This window comes from Calliphora vicina, chromosome 1 (assembly GCF_958450345.1).
Source record: "Calliphora vicina chromosome 1, idCalVici1.1, whole genome shotgun sequence".
Taxonomy (NCBI): domain Eukaryota; kingdom Metazoa; phylum Arthropoda; class Insecta; order Diptera; family Calliphoridae; genus Calliphora; species Calliphora vicina.
In genome coordinates, this window is record NC_088780.1 from 93,124,628 (window position 1) to 93,150,222 (window position 25,595).

Genomic DNA, 25,595 nt, shown 5'->3' on the forward strand with positions numbered 1-25,595 from the left:
ATGTATTTCAAGAGTTATTTATCCTTTAAACAGAATGGAAAATGGTCAACAAATATACTGCTTATTCCAAGAAACTTGGTCCAGTCTGAATTTTTATTAAATACCTTCTTTAAATTCTTCACAACCTCTTGCTTGCATTTCTGATATTATTCGGTGTATTGGTCGTTCTTGTCGTTGCAATGGAGTGGAAAGATTACAGAATTATATGGTCTTTATAGTAGATTGGTGACAAACGATGATGGAAATCTTAATGAAGCAGTCAATGAAGTGACTTACTCCCTGATGACGAATGTACGGAATAAAGGTAAATTGTAAGATATTCCTTGAAAATCATTGATTAAAATGTTTTATAAATTCTCCTCAGAAAATCTACAAAATTTGAACCACGTGAGAAACGTATAAGCAAACAAAGCTGCCTTCAGAAACATCGCGCTTCATTTTCATCTGTGTTATAAAAGGGTAACGGTTATATTGTTAAGAGAAATGAGCATTTATGTACTTATTGTATTTCGTTGTTTCATTTGCTTAGATCAAGAAACTACATTCATGCTGTAATTCTAATACCTTCTTGAAATATAACCATAACCTTTTTTCTGTTGTTTTCCGAGACCTGTTGACGACATTGTAGAAGGTCGTTATGCTGACTATCGATTCTGGAAAGCTGCAGTAAAATCCATGTTTGGCTGACAAATTTTTAAATTCTGCTAAAAGCGGCTTTTTGATTATATAAATGATCTTTACGTGTTCATATGTTTAGAAATGGAAATTTATTAACAATTGTTTCAGCTACTAAACGTTAATAAAACATGCATAATTAAAAAAATTATATTTTTTTTACTTGGACCAGCCTAATAAATATATATTAAATTTGTATATATTCCAACCGAATAAGTTTTTTATTGCAGTTGTGACTATCAATATATTCAGCAACTACAACCGAACTATGCGATAGTACATGCAACCGACAGAATTCGATTGGCGACAAATTCGGTTGTGACAACGAATCTGTTTTCTCTGTGTAAGGTAAAGATTTTTGTTGGAAAAAATGTTTGTGTGAAAAAAAATTTATTTGAAAAAATCTTGTGTACCCAAAATCGCTGTACCAAATTTTTGATGATCGGCCCATAATTGGTCATAGCCTCCATATAAGAACCACATTAACCAACACACATATCCAAAAAAAATATGTATTGAACCAAAATTTTCCACCGATCTGTAATTTGTATTCAAGGATCATACTACAAGCTTTTTAAATATCGGTTCATAATTCCATAACACCCATATATTGTCCACTCTTGATAATAGGGTTGTTTAAATGAAATTCTACAAAATTGGCCCTCAAATACTTAGAAATTACGTTCCACTTGCGATAATATCTAGAATACTCATGTTTTATTGTAAAGATGAAATTAGATTAAAATAAATAGACATCACGTTAGAATATTTTATGACAATCGAATCACAATAGGTCATAGCTCCCATATAAGTCCCATAATCCAGAAATATATTGTTACGAAATTGTACTTGAATTCAAATATAACAATTTTAAGGGCTGATTTAAAAGTATCATAATGCTTTCAAATAACATTGCTGTAATAGCAAACTGTAACATAACTGTGGGCATTATTAAATAAAAGGTTGACCATTGATCGTAAGTTGGCAACGCTGTTTGAATTCGAATATTCAGTTAAAGAATAAAAAAATAGATTTCGAAAGAATAGAGAAAATGCTAAATGATTTTTACAGATGAAACCACTGTACATCGATTTCTTGCAAAAAGTGAAAATTGAAAAATTTTGAGTTGACGCTCTTCAGAGGAACCAGTACGATATGTGTACTGCAACAATATATTGTAACAAAAACACAGTATAGTTGCCGTAACCATGCTGAATCATGTTTTTTCTCCGCATGTAGTACCCATATGTGTAAAACAATACATATTTTTAATGTATTTGTTGAAATTTATATAAAAAAGCATAAAATTAGAAAGTCGTGATAAAATAATCCGAAAAAATAAAATAATTTCTTTAGCCACTGAAAATTAGGGGAAAAACATACGCCAACAGTAACCGCATAAATTATTTATATAAATTAAAGCAACAAATATTACAAACCATATAATTTCCTTAAACAAGTGTGAGGAGACATAGCAACTTTATACTGACATGTGTGGGTTTACATTTTTAGGACATCTGGGATAATATTGTTAAAATTGTTATTTAGTCAGTAAGCTCTTTTGAAACTTAGTAAAATTGAGAAGAAAAATCCAATGTCCTCATCCCTTGCTACTTCTAAAACCAAAATGTTCTTTTTCCGCAGTAATTTCCATATTAGCTGCTGTCAATGGTTCTTGTTTTTATTTCATTTTCTTTTCATTATTGTCAGAGTTGTTGTAGTTGTTATTGTTTTTACTAAGGCATTTCCTTTTTGGTGACTTTTCTTCTTTGTCCCGTTCGTACTTACATTCGCTCTTCATAAACCATTCTTAAGCTTAATCTATGTAAATCCTTATCAAAGTAAAAAGGCAGTAGAAAAAAAAACAACAAACGACACAAAAAATATAGGGACCTCATTTTAAGGATTTTCAATTTTATTACGAAAATGTTTCTGGTTTCTACATTTTGAAGGTTATAGAATTTTCGATTACCATGTGAGAAACGGAAGTTTATGGAAGCAAGTTAAAAAATAAAGTTAAATGTAAATATTTACATACATAACTGTATTTCATATAAAAGGAGGAATAGTAGCATTAATATAAATAATGAAATACTGTGGTTGCTGGGGTTTTCCGCTGTTCACAAATTGTCGTATTATTTATTTTATGAGAATTTAAGTAATACCAGAGAGTCACTAAGTCTTCACAGAACAGTACACTTGTTATCATTAATATTAAATTTTACAGATAATGTTGATTTTGCTAAATTTTTCCTCATTTTCGCTTAAATTGTATTCCAGTTCTTCTTTGATGAGATTTTTATAATATGATTTGAGGGATTGTATAATCAGTGGCTTTCTATCCGTGTTTACCTCTAGCTTAATATGTCAGATTTGTTGTAGTATCCAAGGGTCTTAATTTTTCTTGAGCCGAAATTATACTTCTATTCAAGTTTATTATCTAATATAACAGCAAGGAAAACCATTATCGTAGCATTCAATTTGCGGAGTTCACATCTAGAAATAGTGATTTGTCTTGCAAAAAGGTCAAACTCCATTTTTACATTCAAAATCTCAGATATATTCGACTGATCCAAGTTATTTCCAATGGTTTGGCAACCGTTGATAGGTCTGTAGATTAATTATATAACACAGGTCAAGAGCAAAAAAGGCTTGAATAACCACTATATAGATTTGATGCATCATAGCTACCTAAGTATAAAAATGGTAAAATTTCAATTCTATGGATAGATATTTTTTTTAAAAAAATTTTTAAGTAAAATTATAAATTTTGTTAGACGTTTCTCCACATAATTAATGATAACTCAAATAGGGCTATTCCCATGTTATTAAAATTAACTTATAAAAGTTGTGATTTGCATTACCATTAATCCGTTTATATAAATGTTCTGAATATTTTATTTAACACAAGTCATTTAACACTGAGTCAGTCACATTAAGAAAATTTATAAAATTTTTTTAGTAATTTTTTAAAGTTGCATATTTTTTAATCTAATTGAGATATTGACTTGAAATTTTTTTTGTAACACCAAAAATTAACTTATATAAATAAAAAAATATAGCTCGGAAAAAATTTGGATCAAATTGTTCCTAATATTTGCAATACTATTAAAATTTTGATATAAATTTTAGTTTTAGAAACTCAATAAATATGTAATAAAATCTTTATTTATTAACGAAACTCAATGAAATTGTCAACGTTTTTTAAGTTTGTCATTCTAAATAACAAGGTATAAAAAACTTGTCAAAAGGTCAAAGGGAATCCGGCAATTCCTAAAAATTGGAGCGAAAATCCAAAATATGGTATTTTTTACAATTTTGCCTATAGGTTCCACATTTCCTTCGGGGCTGGGGAAATACTTTGGCGGTATCCAAAACTGCTTTCCGTTTTCTGAGCGCAGCTTTGGGATTTTAGAACATGTGGCCCAAAGTAGAAATTTTGATAAAAAATAGGTCAAATTCCGAAGGACGTAGGGGCGACATATTTGAAAAGTGGGACATGTTTTTTATACCAAAATGTTCTCCGTTAAGATATCTTACAGAAAAACATAAAATTGTTATATGTTCATAAAGAAAGCTTTTTTTTATAATAAAAAAAAGAGTTAAGTCACCTTTTCGTCCAAAAAACAGCAAAAATCTACTATTTTTTTTAATATTTAAATTCAAAATCGTTTATTTTTGGAGCCGTAAGAGATATTGACCTCAAATCTTTTGCATATAATTTGTAATTTAGTTGTCTAACTAACAAAACAAATTCGAGTCCATTTGGTCCAAAATTACGCCCTATATTTTTAAAATAGCGGGTCAAGGTATGGCCAAATTTTAAAATTTCAATTTTAAAATACCTATAACTCGAAAATTAGAAGAGATAAATAGCACATTTTTCAAGACCGAGCGCTTTCCAAAAATATAAAAATCTTTGAAATAGGATGGGAAGCAAAAAAATGGCACATGTTTAAAAATTTTACATGTACCCTACTTTGAGCCCTCATAAACTCGAATACTCCTTGGCTATGGTCTCGTCAAATTTTATCCCGATCGAACCAGCCGTTTAGAAATGCCAGATTTATTTACAAAAAATAACGATTCTGCCCCACTGTGTACTGGAACCACAATACATCAAAATTGTGCAGTGGTTTAACAAGTCCCTAAATTTTTTTCGATTTTGTTGCCCTGTGTAATCAATAGTACGTTTCCAGTACAAAGTAAGGGTTTTCCGAACATTGACAGTTGATAGCTCCCATATTGTTGAAACTACATCCGTCGAATTATCTGTAATTTATTCAGTTTATTTTGCCAAATCACCATGGATGGATATAGTGTTCAACAGTACGTGAAATTATAAAATTCTTTTATCAAAATGGATGTTCTTCTGTTCTGTTCGTTTTTTATAAATAAAAATCCTCTTCAGCGATGAGGCACATTTCTGCATAAATGGTTACGTCAACAAACAAAAAATTTTAAAATTTGGGACGATACCAAACCATATGAGATATAACTTCGTTCAATGCATCCCAAAAAAGTCACTGTGATGTGTATTATAGACTGGCGGCGGTTTTCATTTCTTTGAGAATTGGATGATATGGACACCAACGACATGTAAACATGTAGTCTCAATAGAACGGCGCTATGTGCCTTACAGCTCATGCCACATTGGATATTCAGCACAGGTGATCTGAGAGCTTGGTGGTGATATGAACTGGCCACCGAGATCGTGAGATTTGAATCCATTAGACTTCCTTTTTGGGTTTTCTTTAGTGCCAGGAATATGCGAATAATCCACAAAACGCAGCTGCCCTCAAAGACAACATAACCCATGCCATCGGTCAAATTCATCCTGATTTATGAGCTAGAGTCATTGAAATTTCGACATTTCGGATGAGCTCCATCCAGCAAAGCCGCGGTGGACATTTGTATGATGTTATATTCCATTCATAATGACATCGACTTGCCTTTCAAACGAATGAAAAATGTCGGTGATATCTTACACACACTTTGATTTATTTAAATTTAAAGATAGGAAGCGCTTAATAAAATACCCTTTATATTGAGAAATCTACATATCTATGACCATTTATTCTGAGCCAAATCATTTCATACATAGCATAGCGTGCCAGATGCATACAGAGACTGGGATACCAAAGAAGTAATAAATTTCAGATTCTATATCCTCTCTTGAAACTGCATTACAGTTGCCTATTATATCCCCTTATCCTATGACTCATTAATCCTCTGATGTTATCAATTGGGTGCTCCGATCGATCAGTCGATAGTGTGCTGGGCTATTAATATGAGGGTTGCGGGTTCGATATCGTTAAGAGACTCCTGGCGTTTCTAGATAAGTTTCGATGTGATATAGACACCAGTCAGCTATATAATAGAAGCCGGACAATCACTATAAGTTCGAATATAGATTCCAGATATGTCATAGTGCTTTAGACAAATTTTTGTCAGTTTAAGTGCTGATACTTTTGCCTGAGGGGAAAATCAGAGGAATATAATCGAAATCGTCAACATTAGAATTCGTAGTACTGAGTCTGACTGCAGTACACATTTTCTGTTGTTTGACAAGAAGGTCAATCAGCAGACAATTCACTGATCGTGATCGATTTTCAGAACTTTTTGCTCAGAACAATACCTAGGAATTTAGCTATTCGATCGTGTTAAATGTTACGCAATAATTGAATTTAATTGAGTGAAAGCATCACATCTTGACAGTTCCCTTACCGCAAAAATACAGTTATCGAAATAGTCTAAATTAGCGTTACCGTTATTTTTTAACCGTTTCGAAGCGGTAACCAACCTTTTAAAACTACTGTCTCTAAAAGAAGATTTAATTTATACAACAATACAATGTATGAGTATGTCTTAAATTAAATACATATGCAAATGTCACTTTCATCTTAAATATCTACGACTATTCATACATTGTACATCTGTACTCATGTTAACATGTGTTTCTCGAAATTAGTTTTTTTTTTTAAATCTTCTTGTTTTCAATTTTCTCTTCTTTAAAAACTAAACACACACTCAGTTTAATTTTTAATAAATTCTGGCTGAAATAAACATTTCAAATGAGATTCACTGTTTGTAGTTGGATTTTCATTTCAATATTTTCTGCCAAACGAGGTACAACAACTTATGCCATAAACATCAGACCATAAAACAAACACTTTCAAATTAGTGTTTCTGTGTCGGTTTTTATGTGGAAGAGAAAGAAAATAAAAAAAAAGAAAACAACAAAAGAAATTTATGATTTTCATTTTCATTTCCTGTTAAGTAGATGATGATGGTTGTTTGAATTGTCCTTGTTTTTACTGGTCTTATTTGACTATAGTTGTCATTTGTTGTTTGTGTTGTTCCTAACGGCTGAATTTATTTATGTTGTTTGTACTATTGTCGTTGCTGTCTCGCTAAGAGTCTTTACGAAATAAAGTTATTTAAAATGAATTCAAAAAGAATGTGTTTATATTCCCATTTAAAGTACTCAGTGTCATTGTCGTCACCATCATCGTTGCCATTGTCAACATCATTATCAACATCATGCTCGTCGTTTTTCGTGTTTATGAACCTTGTTATATGTCCTGTATTTGTGTCCTGTGTTAGAATGATGTTTTCACCATTATTTTAACTACTTTTAACAACATGATGTTTGCTTTGCTCAGTTGATGACTGAAGTCTCTGTTATTTTTATGTCTTTAAGAAGAAAATTCTTTTGTGGAATTTCAAAATTTTTGTGGAATTAAAAGCTTTGTTAAGCATTTGTTTTACACTACACTAGTTACAATTTTTCTTAACTTATTGTGGTTTGATTTAACTAAAATGTGGTTTGATTTATTTTAAGATACCATTTTTTTATCCACCACCAAAACGATGGAGGTATATTAATTTTGAGTTCGAAATATTGATCGTAGAAGCAAATAGTATATACATACATACGTGGGCGGGTCAATAGGTCCGTGACTTTATGAATTCAACGCTCATCTGTCAGTTGACTCTTGTCAAAATTTCAATTAGCTGCGTCATTTAGTTTGTGTTTGACAGCCATTGATAGCAGACTACCGCCTGACCTGAAAATATTTTAGGTAAATCGATTGGTGTGCCGCAAGCCCTTTGAACTTTTGAGATGCATTTATAAGAGAAAAAATGCAATTTTTTCAGTTTTTGTAAAAATTTTAACCTCCGATCGTCAAATAATTTCTAAAGTACAGTACATCATAAACGTTTGTAATGATTACGCTCTAGGTTAATTAGTGACAATTGACTTCACGATAGGTTACATGGGATGTCTGTATACTTAAGCAAAAAGAAAATAAAACTGATATAAAACCAGTTTGTACGAACTACTCATAAAATAAATGTAGTGCACAATAAAGTGGCTACACTCTAGATTACTTAGAGACACTTAAGTGACAATTGTCTTCACGTTAGATTACATGAGCTGTATATAGTGACCCAAAATATAAAAATTGGAGTCAGCCAACGAGCAGTGTTTGGTACTCATTGCTCTAAAGGAACGATATTTATGAAATTATAGCATTCTATGAAAGATTAAATTTTAAATTAAAACAGTTTTATTATTTTATCTCAAATATTTAACTAAATATTGACTATAAATTCAAAGTATTGTCTCCTATTTACTCTTACTTAAAAATATTTTCAATTATAGTGATGACACTCTTACAACAATTAATGAGGATATGGGCGATAAACGATAATGATGTTTAGTGGCGATTAAACTAGAACTAAAGAAATAAATTTGATACTTAATCGAGTGTTTGTGTAGAGCAGAAGAAATAATTTTGATACTATGTTGACTATTGTTGTTGATTGTTGTTTCTTTGCTTGTTCATACATAATAAACAATATTGTTATAATTGTTATTATATTTTGTTATGTTATTTTTGATATGTGCTTGAAGTTATTGTAATTAAAAGCCATTAAATTCGTTTGTTTATGGTTTGATTACGAGTACAACATTTCCAATGTAATTTGTGGTTGTTTACTTATTTATTTATTTGTTTGTGGCATTAAGAAATGACAAGTCTTCTGCTGATTGACAAGAAAAGGGAAATAGAACAGTTCTATCACATAAGTACATTTTATGGTTTTGATGAGTTTGAATTCTAATCCGGCAGGAATCATAAATTAATATAATACAAGTTAAAAATAGATACCGCGCTCAGTGCTATAGGAAAAAAAAGAGGGAAATATATCTTTAACTTATAAACCCTTAGTCTGATTTGAATGTAATTTAACACTCGCAAAGAAGAAGTGCTGTCGATTTTAAGTTTTAAATATTGAACGCATGGACCCACTAGGGGTGCGGACAGGGGTCCCCAAAGTAGGACACCACCGCGTTTAGATGTAAAAGATTTATTTGCCTCTTTTTTCGCACAGTAGTGCGACGATAAATCTTTAAATTATTCGAGTCAAATCAGACAATGGTAAAAGTGTCAAGATACTCCAAAGTTATATTCATTACTAGCTGACCCGACAGACGTTGTCCTGTCCATATTAAAAAAATGCTTCTGTTCGATTTGTGAATGGGTAAAAATAGTTAAAATAAAAAAAAACGTATTGTCGAATGATAACTTTTATTCATATAGGTTTGGTTATGTTTGATTTACATCTGATTTTAAAATATGTACAATGAATCTTATGGACATAGAATAAAATATACACAGAAGCGTTACTAAAAATTATCACAAATCGAGTTCCTTTTCTGGATTAAACGCTTATTGGCCAATTATTAATGATTTAAGATATTTTGAGTTTTTATATAAAAAAATCGATTTTTGGTCAGAAATATGAGTGATCACAGATCGATCTTATTAGCGAATTTAGATATTTTGAGTTTTTATATAAAAAATCGATTTTTGGCCGGAAATATGAGTGATCACAGATCGATCTCTTTTTCTTGATTAAACGCTTATTGACCAAGTTATTAGTGAATTTAGATATTTTGAGTTTTTATATAAAAAATCGATTTTTAGTCAGAAATATGAGTTGTCACAGATCGAGCTCCTTTTCTCGATTAAACGCTTGTTGGTCTGAAATATGAGTGGTCATGGATCGAGCTCTTTTCCTTGAATAAGTACTTATTAGCCAAGTTATTAGCGAATTCAGATATTGGAAATTTTTATATAAAAAATAGATTTTTGTTCAGAAATATGAGTGATCACAGATCGAGCTCTTTTCCTTGATTAAACTCTTATTGGCCAATTATTAGACAAAAACTCATATACAAGTAAATATGGATATATTTTAAGTAAAAATAAGCTTTTATTTTAATATTTCTTAAAATATGTTAATTTTGTTCATAAATGTCTTGTTCTAGATTTGGCCATCCTTTTCTACGTTCAAAAAAATTGGAAATAAATCTGTAACTTCTAAACGAATAGCCCGATTTTAATAAAGTTTCCCGTGGCTATAGAGTAGGTGTTGATAAGTTTTAGTTTTGAATTTGGGCTTATAACACTAAGGGGGGTCCGAGACACAATACCCCAAATGGGGGCACCTCGGGTATATCAAAAATTAAAAATGATGACAAATTTTTGTTTGCGGTCCGATTTGAAAGATTTATATATATGTGGAATCTGCTGGACGAGATCTACAAACATTGCCTTATAGTTTACGAGTTATTCGCATTTGAAAAATAAAATTTTATTTTATTTACCCACCTTGGTCTGCTTTTTGGCTAATGACGGATCCAACTCTTTCCTGATTTTCTTGAAATATATTTTTTTGAATTAACAAGATATGTATTAATAATAGTAAGAAAGAATTGTTTAAAAACCTCTACTGAGTCAAAAGTTATGTGCATTCAAACTTAAAAAAAAGTTTTTTCGCCATTTTTTTTTTCCAAAAAAGTACTTACATTAATTTTAAATTATACAGAAAATAAGAAAAAGATAAAAAGTGTGTTTATATTTTTCTAAAAGACAACACTTTGGAAAATATTATAAAAACAAAATAATATCAAAATTCGTATTATTGCGTGGTCCAGAGCCTTTCGAATTAGACCTATTTTTTATATAAATTTTAACTTTAGACAACATTTTCTCATATCCCGTAGCTGATTTCATAAAATTGAGACCTGTTTTGTATGTCCCAATATGTTCTTCAATACTGTGCAAAGGGATTTCGTAGCCCCGAGCTTGGTCCCTTCAATAAATCAAAAAATCTAAAAAATCCCAATTTTGGGGTTTTTGGAAAGTTTTTTGGGAATTGTGGGATTGTCATTAACAATTCACAAATATTTTTTCACTTTTGGATTTGGATCCAAAGTTTCTATATAAGTGAAAAATTTCATTACAAACGATTCATAAAAAAAACTGCTATTTCATTTTAAAAATTAAAATTTTCCAAAAAAATCAGCTATAATTTTTTATTCCCATATTTTTGAAAAAATTCTTTTATAATTTTTTTAATTCTTAAAAATTTTGTACATTTTTGAAAAGAGGACATAATATTCAACATATAAATGTATAATATGTATATCTTTTATTTTCCGCTAGTCAAATTTATAGATATAAAATCAACAACAAACTGAAAATTTATGGAAAATTGCTGTTTTTTAATATATTTTTGTGAGACAACTACAAGACGAAGCTAATTACTGTATTTGGAAGCCATTAGTTCAAGAAAATCTGGAAAGAATTGGATCCGTCATTAGCCAAAAAGCAGACCAAGGTGGGTAAATAAAATAAAATTTTACTTTTCAAATGCGAATAACTCGTAAACTATAATATATTTTTCAAATCCCCCACTGTGCGATGGTGAACGTAGAAAAGGACGGCCAAATCTCCGTTGGAATAACCATGTGCAACAAGATCTGACAACATTTGGTGTCTCCAATTGGCGTCAGCATGCAGAAGACAGAAATAGCTGGCATTCTATTTTGCTTCAGGCTCAAACCGACCCCCAATTATAAATAAAGTAAGTAAAATAAAGTAAGTAAGTAAGTAAGTAAGTTCGTAAAAGATAGATAGAGAGTGAAAAGGTTAGAATTTTCGAAATTTAGAAATTCCAAAAATTAAAATAGATTTCAATTTAGTGCGGATTCCGTTAACGTTTTAGTTGTCAAAACTTTATATAAAAGAACGTATGGTCGATCAAGTCCGACTCGGAAAGTGATTCTGATACAACTAGAGTATCCAAAACCGAAAATCGGTTTTTTCATCTTTGTAAACTTCACCGATTTCGGTTTTTTTAACTTTTCGCTTTTTTAACAAACCGGTTTTTGTAAGACGATTAACCGGTTTTAATGAAATATATTTTCTAAAGCTGATACAAACATATTTAGCATTTGACAACATTTCGTAAAATAATTACATAAGGAATTCAAAAATGCAAAATTTCCATTAAATAAAAATTTACTATAAACCGGTTAACCGGTTTTTTTGAAAACAAAAACCGAAACCGCTTAACCGGTTTTTTAAAAGACAATAATCGAAATCGGTTTTTGAAAAACAAACTTTTTCGGTTAAACCGGTTTTTTAAATTTGCCGGTTTTTTGGACACTCTAGATACAACACTTGGTGGTGTAGGGTATAAAAACAAATGTCTACCGGTCTGCAAGCTTGCGTTTCTATTCTAATAGTGAAATGTTATGCTGAGTGTGCTAATCGGTCATCTGAAATGACATGCCCAATTCACCAGTCGATACAGTTGCCCGTGGGTTGAAAATTAACTAGTAGTTGTTCTTAGTGGCTTACTAAATTGACGTTTCGTCTTCATTGTGGTCGTTTTCTATTTCATTTTATTTATTTTTTTACTTCTAGGTGATGACATTGACATTGCAAATCCAGATGTCTGCGGATTAATTTCCATTTCTATTCCATTTTTGTGTATGCATGCGTTTTTTTCTCTTATTATATTTACCACAAAATAAATGAATGTTAGACCAAATTTATAACAATTTAATCTACATACAAATTGTTACATTTTAACAAGTTTTCCTTACAAAAATAATCTGGTTAATGAATTTATTATAATTAAATATGATAAGCTTGAGATAAAAATTAATGAAAACATAACATAAACTAATGAGACTAAATGTAATTTGATTTTAATGCTTGTTGAACAAATATGCTAAATAAATGTGCACATTTAAATGGAAAATTTAAAACTAAATTTTATTGCAGTTTCATTTAATTCGACCCTTTATATTTAAAACAAATAATACTTCCAGTTCTAGGGCAGCTATAAATGAAATATTTGCTACCATTTTACTTCTTTAAATATTCTTTTTAAATTTATATAGTTTTTAATATTTTATTGTATCAAAAACATATATTTGTATGAATTTTTATACTTCTTATACTGAAATTAAATATTCCTCATACGCTCCAATGCTTTTCTTAAGTTTAGTTTTATTTTAGTATTCATTATCATTCATACGCACCGATGCATTAAATTTTTAGTTAAATAAACTACAAACTAAAAAAAACGAAAAATCCTTTACTTTGTTAGTTTTTATGTGTTTAACTTTAGTTTATTTAGCAAATCGTTTACCCCATTACTTATAATGTCTTAGAAAAATATAAAGCTAAAAATACCTTTAAGATTTACTCAAAAATAAATAAGAAAATGTAAATAGAAAAATAAACTATACATTCCCCCATATGTAAATAAAAATGTAGATTTTCACAAAGAAGTGTTAAATGCGATTCAGAAATATTGAGATTATGCACACTAATATGTACATTAGGGTAACAGCTGATTTTGTTTTTAGATTTCAAAGTGGAATATTGTGACACTAGGTCTAAAAGTTAAGTGCTGAAAATTTGAGCCAAATCGTACAACGATTTCGGGACGCGCATCGAGGTCTAAGGTCAGATATATGAAAAAATTTACTTTTTATATGAAATAAATTTGTGAAACTCCTTAACTTTATGCACTATTTTACAGAAATATGCAGATTTATTTATATTAATGGAAATTACAGTAATTTTTTTTGATATTAACTTATATCTCCTTTGGGTCAAAATGACCCACAAACTGTATTATTGCCAAAATTCTGAAAAAATTCAAATTTTTCAGTTTTTGTAAAAATGTTGCTACTAAATAATTACTTTTGCAATTGAAGGCAAATAACCTAAACGTGCATGTAATTGTCCTTGTAATGAGATATAAATGACAAAAATCGGTTAAAAAATTTTAAAGTTATTAAAAATTCCCCAGACCATTAAAGTGTCTCAGGCAACTTGAACAAAAAATTTATGAAAAAAATTAATGTGCTGTTTTTCTATAGCGAACGAGTGCTTTGAGTGGACGTTTTACATGTATTTTGTTTTTGTTACAATAACAAAACACATGTTAAATTTCCACTCAAAGTATTCGTTCGCTATAGAAAACAAGTAAGAAAGTATGGTCGGTCAAGCCCGACCATATAATACCCTACACTAAGTAAAAGTGCAAAAACATTTTTCTTTTAAAATTTCAATAATTTATATTTTTGAGTGATTTTCGGAAGTGGGCCTAATATGGGAGCTATGACCAATTATGGACCGATCACCATGAAATTAGGTCGCGTGATTTATATCTATATTAAAAGTAACTATGTTGAATTTTGTGTGTATACCAACATTTTTAAGCGATTTATGCACGTTAAAGTGATTTTCGGAAGCGGGTCTATATGGGAGCTATGAATAATTATGGACCGATCGTAACAAAATTTGGTGACATGAATTTTGTATACATATATAAAACTTATTTGGAGCGAAATTTGTGTAGATACATATATAAACAAGTAAGGAAGTATGGTCGGTCAACTACACTAAGTAAAAGAGCAAAAACATTTTTCTTTTAAAATTTCAATAATTTATATTTTTGAGCAGTGTTTAAAAAGCTACGATAACTAACAAATTTTTAACTGTTGCTACAACTACTGCTTCAAAAAAGTGTATGTAGCGGTAGCAGTAGCAGTAACATTTGTCTTTTTTCGTTTTCTTGTTTTTTTAAAACTACTGCAAAATATAAAACTCTTAACAGAGCAGTAGTAATAAAACATTAATTGTAAATGGAGTAGTAGCATAAAAATACAAATCATTGCTACTGCTCTATATCGAGTTTTAATTTTTAAGGTAGCAGTAAAGTAGCAGTTGATGCAGCAGTTAAGGTAGCAATAAAAGTAGTCAAAAAAGAAAATCTTCAGTCATAACACCAAAATTGACAGAATTAAACACTGTGTGTTGTTTTTGTTTTGAGAGAGTTTGAAAGAATTATTCACTTTTATTCGTCTCAGATGTTCGTGTTGCTAACAGAAAGATCGTGTTTTCTGTGTGTATAACAAAACTTTTGTTTACAACACGACCAACTTACACAAATATAAATTCACAACAACAACATATAATATACCTTTTTGGCTGAAGATTTTTATTTTTGACTTATTTTATTGCTACCTCAACTGTTACTTAGCTGCTACTTAACTGCTACTTCTTCTACTAAATTTTTAACTAGACTACTTGTGTTTTTTCGTTGCTACTGCTACTTGTAGTCTAGTTTTTTAAACACTGTTTTTGAGTGATTTTCGGAAGTGGGCCTTATATGGGGGCTATGACCAATTATGGACCGATCACCATGAAATTAGGTTGTGTGATTTATGTCTATATTAAAGTTAAGTATGTTGAATTTTGTGTGTATACCAACATTTTTAAACGATTTATGCACGTTAAAGTGATTTTCGGAAGCGGGTCTATATGGGAGCTATGAATAATTATGGACCGATCGTAAAAAAATTTGGTGACATGAATTTTGTATATATAAAACTTATTTGGAGCGAAATTTGTGTAGATACATGGATAAATTAAACATTTATGACCGATAAAGTCCAATTTCGAGGGGACTTTGTATGGGGGCTAGGTGAAATAATGGACCGATTTCAGCCAGTTTCAATACTTGGTCCTAGGGCCGAAAAAATTATATGTACCAAATTTTATCGAAATATCTTCAAAATTGCGCACAAGGTTTACATGGACAGCCAGCCAACTTGACAGCCAGACGGACGGACATCGTTTAATCGACTCAGAAAGTGATTCTAAGTCGATCGGTATAAACCATGAAGGCCAAAAGTACAATTTAGCAACATTTGGAATTTATAAATGAAAGATAGCGAAATGTTATAAATTTTCGGGACGATTTTAATGAAACTTGCTGAAAATATACCTTATAATCTAGAATTTATAATAACAGTACAGAAATGGAAATTAACTCTTAATAACAACATTTAAATCACGAAAAACACAGTCAAATTAACCCCAAGTGATCTTAAAGTTTAATTTCCATTTTTGCACTGTTATTATAAATTCTAGACTTTAAGGCAAAATATAAAAAACAACGCATATTTTTTAAACAAAGGCAAGTAAAACATAAGAGATAACACTTAACTAAATCTAGGTGAGTAGAAGTTTACCATTCTGTATATAATATTGTGAAATATTAATCTCTAAGTCGATTGAGCTATGTCCACTCTAACGTCAAAAATACACAAATAAAGTTTGCCGGAATTCCAAACAAAAGTTTATCATTGCCCTAAGCAGTTTGGTATTGCAAATCAGCAAAATCGGTGTATTAGAACCAAAGTTATCAAAAAATATATGACAATGTTTGATTCAGAAATTCAGTTGGGTTAGTTTCATTTCTAAGCTGATTAGATTTTCGTACTTTTTTCTTCATTGTTCAAATATTTGACAAAAAAAGCTAAAAAAATAACGTAAACCAATATAATAACACAGTACAACACATGATTTTGGGACTCAATTCTGACAATTGCACGTGAAAGTAGCCCCAAAAATAAGAACTTCTGCATCATTAGTTTTGTCAAGTTGGCTGCCGTAAAAATTTAATGACCATACGAATTGTTTTTCCTCAAGGGGGATTTTTATCACTTTTTCTATATTTTAGCACGGTTATATCTCGTATACCGTACGGAATATCTCTTTTGTGGCTGAAAGAAAGTTGTAGATATTGAATATTAGAAAAAAAGTACGGAACATACCTACCCGAAAAAGGTGCATCCAGTGCCTTAAAAATCGCAAAAATGCCCATTTTTAAAATTTTTTTTCCAATTTTTCACCTTTTTTGCTCAATAACTGGACTACAAATCCAATTATGGACCGATCACCATGAAATTAGGTCGTGTGATTTGTTTCTATATGAAAGTTATTTATCATGAATTTTGTATGTATACCATCATTTTTAACAGATTTATGCACTTTAAAGTGATTTTCGGAAGCGTGTCTTATATGGGAGCTATGACTAATTATGGACCGATCATAAAAAAATATGGTACATATAATTTGTTCGGCCCAAGGAAGAAGCCTGTTGAAGTTGGCTGAAATCGGTTCATTGTTTCACCTAGCCTCCATACAAATGTCCTCCCGAAATTGGACTTTATCGGTCATAAATGTTTAATTTATATATGTATCTACACAAATTTCACTCCAAATAAGTTTTGTATATACAAAATTCATGTCAAAAAATTTTATTATGATCGGTCCATAATTATTCATAGCTCCCATATAAGACCCGCTTCCGGAAATCACTTTAAAGTGCATAAATCTGTTAAAAATGATGGTATACATACAAAATTAATGATAAATAACTTTCATATAGACACAAATCACGCGACCTAATTTCATGGTGATCGGTCCATAATTGGATTTGTAATCCAGTTATTGAGCAAAAAAGGTGTAAAATTGGTAAAAATTTTAAAAAATGGGCATTTTTGCGATTTTAAGGCACTGGATGCATCTTTTTCGGGTAGGTATGTTCCGTATTTTTTTTCTACTATTCAATATCTACAACTTTCCTTCAGCCACAAAAGAGATATTCCGTACGGTATACGAGATATAACCGTGTTAAAATATAGAAAAAGTGATAAAAATCCACCTTGAGGAATAAAAATTCGTATGGTCATTAAATTATTACGGCAGCCAACTAGACAAAACTAATGATGCAGAAGTTCTTATTTTTGGGGCTACTTTCACGTGCAATTGTCAGAATTGAGTCCCAAAGCAATGAACTGAAAAATGTTGTACTGTGTAATGATTTAATATTGTGATATCTTCTAAACGGAAGCATGTTTATTAAAATAGATATTGGTACAGTGGAAAGAAAAATGTAGATTTTTCAGAGGTTACGCTTTTTTCGTCAAATGTTTCAACAATGTGAAAGTACCTTTATTTACATTAGTAATAATCTGTTAGGGGGCTAATAGTACTCGTTTTCTTCTGATGGTTCTTTTTGAGACAAAAAAGTACTTTTTGTTTTCCTACCACAATGAACATACAAAGATGTTCAGAAAAAGTGGACTTTAAAATACACATTCATAATTTTGCAGCAGGTACTTTTCGTAGTTTCTTCTGTTGAAATAGTTTTACAATTTGACATAGCTCGTTTGTAACGTTTCTCTTAAGGTAAGTTCACACATGGCAAATATTTACTTAAAAAAGCGTAACCACTTTTGTAAATGTTTTGTAAGATCAATCAGCATCAAAGAAAATAAAACTAAATATTTGTAAATATAATGCTTTTTTGAAATAAACAAAATAATCCAAATGTATTTTATTTAGTGGTTAAGCCTTTTTCGTAAAATATTTGCCACCTTTAATAAAACTTCAGAATATATTGCAACTTAAGATTATATTTCGTACACATGCATTTTTGAAGAGTTTATGTGAATGTGTATGCAATCAAAGTAAAACCAAACTAATAAAAACTTTAAAAATATTGCAATGAATTTGTAATTTTCAAAGACGATGTGTTTCATTACAAACTTTTGCTAAAATTTACAAACAAATAAAGGTAAGGAGAGCAGATGGATTTACCAAAATATATAAAATATATTTTAATATTTATACATATACATACGTAGTATATGTATACACAAGTGTAGTTTGTATAATTTAAACTACACCTTTTCCAATTGTATTTCAGAAATTTCTAATTATATTTCAGAAATTGAATTGAATCCAATTGAATTTCAGAAATTTCCAATTATATTTAAGAATATTCTAATTGAATTTCATAATATTCCAATTGTATATATTTCAGAAATTTCTAATTGTATTTCACAAAATTCTAATAGCAATACCTATGGAAATTTCTGAAATACAAATAGAAATTTATGAAAAACAATTGGAAAATTCTGAAATACAATTAGATTAGATGAAATACAATTAAATTAAAAATTCTGAAATACAAATGAAAATTTCTGAAATACAATCGGAAAATTCTGAAATTAGAAATTTCTGAATACAAATGGAAAGTTCTGAAATATAAATGGAATATTCTGAAATATAATTGAAAATTTCTGAAATCTAATTGGAAAATTCTGAAATATAATTGGAAACTTCTAAAATACAATTGGAAATGGTGTAGAATAGTTGTTATAAAAATATATATTAAGGGTCCTCATGTAAACGCTTATATGCCTCGTAAACTGTGCAATCTGTGCATTTTTATACTCTCGCAAATGAACTGTCAAAAAATGTATGGAAATTCGTTTGCACAACTCGGATAAGTTTGCGCGACAATTTAGACTCGCAAACTTGAATTTATTGTGCATTTGATGAATCAGCTGCTTTTGTTTACTTTTATTAATAAGAAATAAAAATAAAATAAAATATAAAAATTTTGAGCATGTGAAAATTGTGTAACTTTAGAACAGAATGATTGTATTAAATGACATTGTATATGAAAGCATTAACCAACAGCTAGAACATAAATAAAATCTTACAAACTATGTATATCACCGTTTGTTCCAAAGATTTAACTTTCATTCAACATTTTTAAAATTAAAATTTATACAATTTGAAAATTATTTTTTAAGGCTTTTGTTGAATTTATTTTTATTTGACATTTGTATCAAATGGAGAGAAATTTAATGTATAAACTTGCACAAAATTGAAAAGGTGGGTTCATGAAACACGTCGCGCAAAATTGCACAATTGAACAAATGGGAAACTTAAGCGTTTAAATGAGTACCCTTATTGTTTTTGAATTTAAATGAAAATAATAATTTAAAACATATATGGAATTTATCATAATCATAATATGAGTATTTGGAATGTTTTAAAGCAATGATAAATAATTGCTAGCATATTGTAAAGTTAATAACAAGTATAATTTTCGACAAAATATTCACTTATAGTAATTAAAAAGTAGATTTTTGTATTACAATAATTACACTCTGCTACAAAATGACACTTTTTGTCAGAACTTGAAAAGCGACCTAATGGGGGTTGTAGACCTAGGTGAGGACATACTAAAACCGTTTTCAAATATTTTGAAACACACTAAAAATTTTGAGTTATTTTTAAAAACGGTTTTAGGGTAGGTCGTTGTATATTATAAAAAATTGTGTAAGTTTTGATAAAAAGTTTCACTTTATTTGTTATTTTTTTCGTAATTTTTCAAATTCAACAATAGTTATTTTAATTTTTGTCTATGGAAACCTATTTTTATTTGCACAATGTTTTAAAGACAATTTTATATAGACAAAAATGTGACATTACTTGTTAAAATTGGCTTATATATCCAAAAGTTATTAAACTTTTTCGAAAAAAGTTCGAAAAAATTTACCTTGTAAATTCAAAATTTTACAAATATTTTTTTTTATAGTTTTTTGTTTTTTTGTTGGGGGAGAAAATACAAAAAATGTGTCAATGAAAAGTTGAACAACTTTTACAATTTTCATTCGATTTCAATAATTAAAACCATGTTTTGTTAAGAACTAAATTTCCTTTATTCGTTGGTATAAAATTTTATAAGCTTTCATATCAAAATAATCAACAAAAAGCGACCAAAATCAAAAAAGTTGAGAAATTTAGTTTTTCTTTTAGATATTCTTAACATAAACAATCCTTATTGCTTAAAACTATATCAAAGTATACACGTCAAAGCGTAACTGGTTTTCTTTCCAAAACGTTAAAGAATTTAAAGTCGGATAAAATCTGACTGAGTTACAGGTCGATAAGTTGACGAACTTCTGAATTTGAAGGTGTTTCTGAAATTTTTAGACACAATGTACTAAACAAGGCCTATAACCCACGCTGGGTCGTTTTCCAAGTTTTTTTTTCCATCGTAGCACCGTGTTATTGTAGTTATTTATATTTATAAGTATTATTATGTTCAGGACAAGTTTTTCAAATAAAAAGCTTTTGTTTATTTTGCAAATTTTTACAAAAAAAAAACTTTTATGTTGAGCCGTGCATAAATGCTCATATTTCGTACGTTGAACGTTGGGTTCAAATGGTATCAAAGTGGCGATTAATTGAAATTTAGAAATAAAGTTTTTACAATAAATTTTGGTATAGGAATAAAGTAAATAAAATTCTGCATAAATAGCAGTAAAAATCAATCAACTACATATGTTGTTTACTTTCTATTCAGTGAGCGGTCAAAGTTAGCAAATTATTGCTGTTTTTAAAAAAAGTAAAAAAATTGGAAATTTTTACAATTCAAGCGATTATTACACTGTGCATGGAATTGACACTTTTTTTTCTGTCAAGAGGGGCACCCAGTGGCTTAAACTAATTCGGGTACGCTGAATTCAGTAGTGCTAACCGTTTTTTTAGGTTAGCTCGTATTTTCGAGATATACCGTTATTTCGAAAATGGAGGAGGTTGTACAACGTATATTCGCGTAACTCAAAAGCCGTTTAGTTTGTTGAATAAACTGAAAAAACTAAATTCCGCAACAAAATTACCTTCAAGTAAAGCTTAATATGTTTATAATCTTCGCAGTCGTTTTAGAAATATTAATTTTTTTTTGGAATACAAAATATTTTTTTAGAAAAATTTCGAAATTTTTGGTTTTTAAAACGGTATTAAAACTTGAAAAATGCATATACGCTCTTAATTTTTTTTTAAACATTTTGAAAATGAAGTTCCTAATAAAACAAGCTCTAAATAATTAAAATCTATCCACAACTTTACATTTTATTCAGAAAAAATAATACAAATATCCCCTAATATTTTATCAAAATGCAGTGCACAGTGGTATAGAAAAAAAGAGGGAAATAAATCTAAACCCTTAGTCTGATTTTAATGAAATTTGACATGTGCAAAGACGTAGTGTTGTCGAGTTTAAGGTTTGAATTTTGACCAAATGAGTCCACCAGAGGTGCGGCAAGGGGTCCAAAAGTAGGACTCGGGTATGATCAATTTTTAAAACGATCGTACAAAAAACCTCGTCTTGGCTATCAGCCATCTCGTATAGCTTAGGAGATATTCGCATTTGAAAATTAAATTATCAACATTTTCACCTACCATACATACTCCAGTATTGCTCCTTTTTTCTTTTATTGGACTAACTACAAATGTATATGTCAAACAAAAAAAGAATTGTTTACAAATCGTCACTGACTCCAAAGTTATATGCATTTGAATTTAAAAATTAAGAGCGTATATGCATTTTCCAATTTTTAATGCCGTTTTAAAAACAAAAAATTTCGAAATTTTTCTAAAAAAAAAGTTATATTTCTAAAATGACCGCAAAGATTAAAAACGTGTCAAGCCTTATCTAAAGGTAATTTTGTTCCCGAATTTTTGTTTTTTCAGTTTGTTCAATAAACTAAACCGTTTTTGAGTTACACGAATATATGTTGTGCAACCTGCTCCATTTTAGAAATAACGGTATATCTCGAAAATACGAGCTAACCTAAAAAAACGGTTAGCACCACTGAATTCAGCATACCCGAATTAGCTTAACCCACCGGGTGCCCCGCTTGACAGTTTTTTCAACTAGCACAGTGTTATTAGTATAAAATCTAATAAAAGTAAATCTTTTATAATGGTACCTTCACCATCTAGTATTAAAGTATATAGTAAACATTTTTTTATAAAAATTATGTGTAAATATTTTTAATAATTTTTTTAAAAAAGGTCCAAAATTGAGATAATTTCCGCTAGTTAGTAATAGTTGGAATTAGTTTTATGGATTTTAGAAAATTACACGCAGAGAAAAAATATAATTGGGCATGGTTACTGTAACCATTTATATAGTGTTACAAGTTTTTTAACTATATTGTAGTCACAGTAACCATTTACATGATTGTGGTAACCATAATATGGTTAACTTACGATTCACATGATTGTCTCAACCATATATATGGTTACAGTAAACATATATATGTTTGTGGCAACCATATTTATGATGAATAATTTTATCATAATATGTTGTTCTCAGATTATGATAAGCCGAGAGCACCATAATATGATAAGTCCTTCATCATATAAATGGTTGTCACAAACATATATATGTTTACTGTAACCATATATATGGTTGAGACAATCGTAAGTTAACCATATTATGGTTACCACAATCATGTAAATAGTTACTGTGACTATAATATAGTTAAAAAACTTGTAATAATATTGAAATGGTTACAGTAACCATGCCCAACTATATTTTTTCTCTGCGTGTATAAGATATCAGCTTATATTTAAAAACAAAAAAAGTCCAGACAATGCCCGGACCTTTTTTTTATTTTAATTTTTGTGTAAAAGCTCTTGTTGTCATTTATTGAACAATACCAGTAAATGATAACAACGATGAAGATAGTGATGATGATAATGATGAAGAAGATTATAATAATGATGATGAAGATAATGAAGCTTATGATAATTGGAATATTTGTGGTGAATTTGAGAATGCAGAATAATACAAATATTTTAGTATATTTTTTATTAAAAAGGTAAAACGAAACCAAAGATTCCCCAAAAAGTTTTAATTTTTTTCAGATTCATTTTTACATTTACTGAATTTAGTGAAAGCAAAAACTGGACAAAAATTTATAATAATAGGAATACATATATTATTAACTTATTCTTTAAATTTATTTTGATTTCAAAGTTACAGCGAAAATTATGTTTTTTCCGAGAAACAAAAATTGTCTAATAGGTTAAAAAAATTTGTTCTTCCATTTTTTGAAAGCTGTGTTTTTAGGTATTTATGATTATTCATTGCAAAAATTTATAGATAATATTCTCTTTTGTGAGTTTTTTGAAAAAAATTTTACATTTATAAAATTTTGTGAAAAACAAAAATTAGATTTTAAATTTATACTAATATAAATACATACATACAATAAATTTATTATTTGAAATTTTTAATAGCACATTAAGTATGCTTTAATTTCCAATTTAATTCATTAATTTTTCGCTTTCCATTCCAAAGTTACAGCATAAATTGTGAACTAAGGTCTCTTTTTTCATAAAACAATAATGCCCTTAACGGGTTAAACAAATTTTTGTTTAAACTTTTTTTTTCTAAAATGCTTAGTTTTTATGTGCTTATAATAACTCATCAATAAAAAAATATAATATTTTAAAATTACGACTTCTATGAATTAATCGCCACTTTGGGTACCACTGTGCGTTGACTATAATTTCTTTACAGAAAATATTGCTTTTGCGTTTTTGACCCACATCAAGGCATCGAATATTGGTTGCAGATCAATGATGCCCATTTCATACTGCTTTCGCGCTGACTAACAACTCAAATATTCTTATTCTCTTTTGTTTAGTCTTCACTGAGACAGCGACAGTTACATCTATTTGTATTTTTAGATCAGCGAAATGCAATGAGCTCTCAATTGAGCTCTCTTGTTTTTATTTTCACATATACGCAAGCACACACATTGTATAAAAACAGTCAGTCTCGCATGAGCATTGATAGAAGCAGGTTGTGTTACGCTTTTATGCTTGTTTATTTCATTATTTCAGCTAGTTGTTTTATTTCAGCTTTTATGTTGAGCCGTGCATAAATGCTCATATTTCGTACGTTGAACGTTGGGTTCAAATGGTATCAAAGTGGCGATTAATTGAAATTTAGAAATAAAGTTTTTACAATAAATTTTGGTATAGGAATAAAGTAAATAAAATTCTGCATAAATAGCAGTAAAAATCAATCAACTACATATGTTGTTTACTTTCTATTCAGTGAGCGGTCAAAGTTAGCAAATTATTGCTGTTTTTAAAAAAAGTAAAAAAATTGGAAATTTTTACAATTCAAGCGATTATTACACTGTGCATGGAATTGACACTTTTTTTTCTGTCAAGAGGGGCACCCAGTGGCTTAAACTAATTCGGGTACGCTGAATTCAGTAGTGCTAACCGTTTTTTTAGGTTAGCTCGTATTTTCGAGATATACCGTTATTTCGAAAATGGAGGAGGTTGTACAACGTATATTCGCGTAACTCAAAAGCCGTTTAGTTTGTTGAATAAACTGAAAAAACTAAATTCCGCAACAAAATTACCTTCAAGTAAAGCTTAATATGTTTATAATCTTCGCAGTCGTTTTAGAAATATTAATTTTTTTTTGGAATACAAAATATTTTTTTAGAAAAATTTCGAAATTTTTGGTTTTTAAAACGGTATTAAAACTTGAAAAATGCATATACGCTCTTAATTTTTTTTTAAACATTTTGAAAATGAAGTTCCTAATAAAACAAGCTCTAAATAATTAAAATCTATCCACAACTTTACATTTTATTCAGAAAAAATAATACAAATATCCCCTAATATTTTATCAAAATGCAGTGCACAGTGGTATAGAAAAAAAGAGGGAAATAAATCTAAACCCTTAGTCTGATTTTAATGAAATTTGACATGTGCAAAGACGTAGTGTTGTCGAGTTTAAGGTTTGAATTTTGACCAAATGAGTCCACCAGAGGTGCGGCAAGGGGTCCAAAAGTAGGACTCGGGTATGATCAATTTTTAAAACGATCGTACAAAAAACCTCGTCTTGGCTATCAGCCATCTCGTATAGCTTAGGAGATATTCGCATTTGAAAATTAAATTATCAACATTTTCACCTACCATACATACTCCAGTATTGCTCCTTTTTTCTTTTATTGGACTAACTACAAATGTATATGTCAAACAAAAAAAGAATTGTTTACAAATCGT